Raw genomic sequence first — 1,282 nt, forward strand, 5'->3', positions numbered from 1 at the left:
ACAAAACAAAACAAAACAAAACAAAAACAAATCCAAGAAACAAAAAACAAATCCAAGAAACAACAAACAAGGCCGGGGGATATAGCTCAGCGGGCGCAGCGCCTGCCTGGCAGGCACAAGGTCAGGAGTTTAATTCCCAGCACCAAAAAACAAAAACAAAACTTCAGGGATAGAGTATAGACTATAGCTTAATCAATGGTAGAATGTTTGTTTAGCATCTGTGGGTCCCTGAGTTTGTTCCCCAGCTCTGCCAAAGAAGAAAAAGAAATTCATCTGGGCTTGGTGGCACACACCTATATTCCCAGGAATGGGAAACTGAGGTAGGAGAGAGTCTGAGGTCAACCTGAGCTACATATGGAGGTCCAAGACCAGCCTAGACTACCTCAACCTTGTCTGAAAAGAAAAAAATCAAAGAATATGACAGGAGTGGAGGCGCATTCCTGTAATCCCAGTACTTGAGGCAGGAGGATCACAGAGAATTTGAGGCTAGCCTATGTTACGCAGTGAGATCAAGGCCAGCCTGAACTGCACAGCAAGAACCTATCTCAAAAAAAAAAAAAAAAAAAAAAAAAAAGAGAAGAAAAGAAAGAATAAAGGAGACACACCAAAGTGTTAAGGTTAGTTCAGAGAGGACAGACAGGAGTGGGGAAAGTAGTTTAGCTGGTCAAGTATACCCGGGATTGTTTCAGTTGGAAATGTTACTTTTTTATTTTCCTTCTGAGGGTCTTCCTGTGTTGTGTAGACTAGCTTTTTTTTTTTTCTCTGTCTTTTTCAGACAGGTTCTTGTTATGCAGTTCAGGCTGGCCTTGAGCTCACTTTGTAGCCTGGGCTGGTCTTGGATCTTACAACGATCCTCCTGCCTCAGCCTCCTAAGTGCTGGGATTACAGGCATGCACCACCATGCCTGGCAGACTAGCTTTGAGTCTCTGGGTTCAAAGGATCATCCTAGCTCAACCTACTAAGTAGCTGGAACTACAGGCACATGCTACTGGGCCTGGCAGAGATGTTATGTTTTAAGAAAATACTGGCCAGCTGGGGTGGCACATGTCTACAATCCCAACACTCAGGAAGGTGAGGCAGAAGGACTGCCATGAGTTCAAGGCCAGCCTGGGCTACACAGGGAGACTTTGTTTCAAAAAACAACAAATAAAAAAACAAGGCCGGGTGTGGTGGCACATGCCTGTAATCCCAGCACTTGGGAGGCTGAGGCAGGAGGATTGTTGCGAGTTTGAGACCAGCCTGGGCTACAAAGTGAGCTTAAGGCCAGCCTGAACTGCATAGC

Source organism: Chinchilla lanigera, unplaced genomic scaffold (assembly GCF_000276665.1).
Source record: "Chinchilla lanigera isolate Chin_1 unplaced genomic scaffold, ChiLan1.0 scaffold00041, whole genome shotgun sequence".
Classification (NCBI taxonomy): domain Eukaryota; kingdom Metazoa; phylum Chordata; class Mammalia; order Rodentia; family Chinchillidae; genus Chinchilla; species Chinchilla lanigera.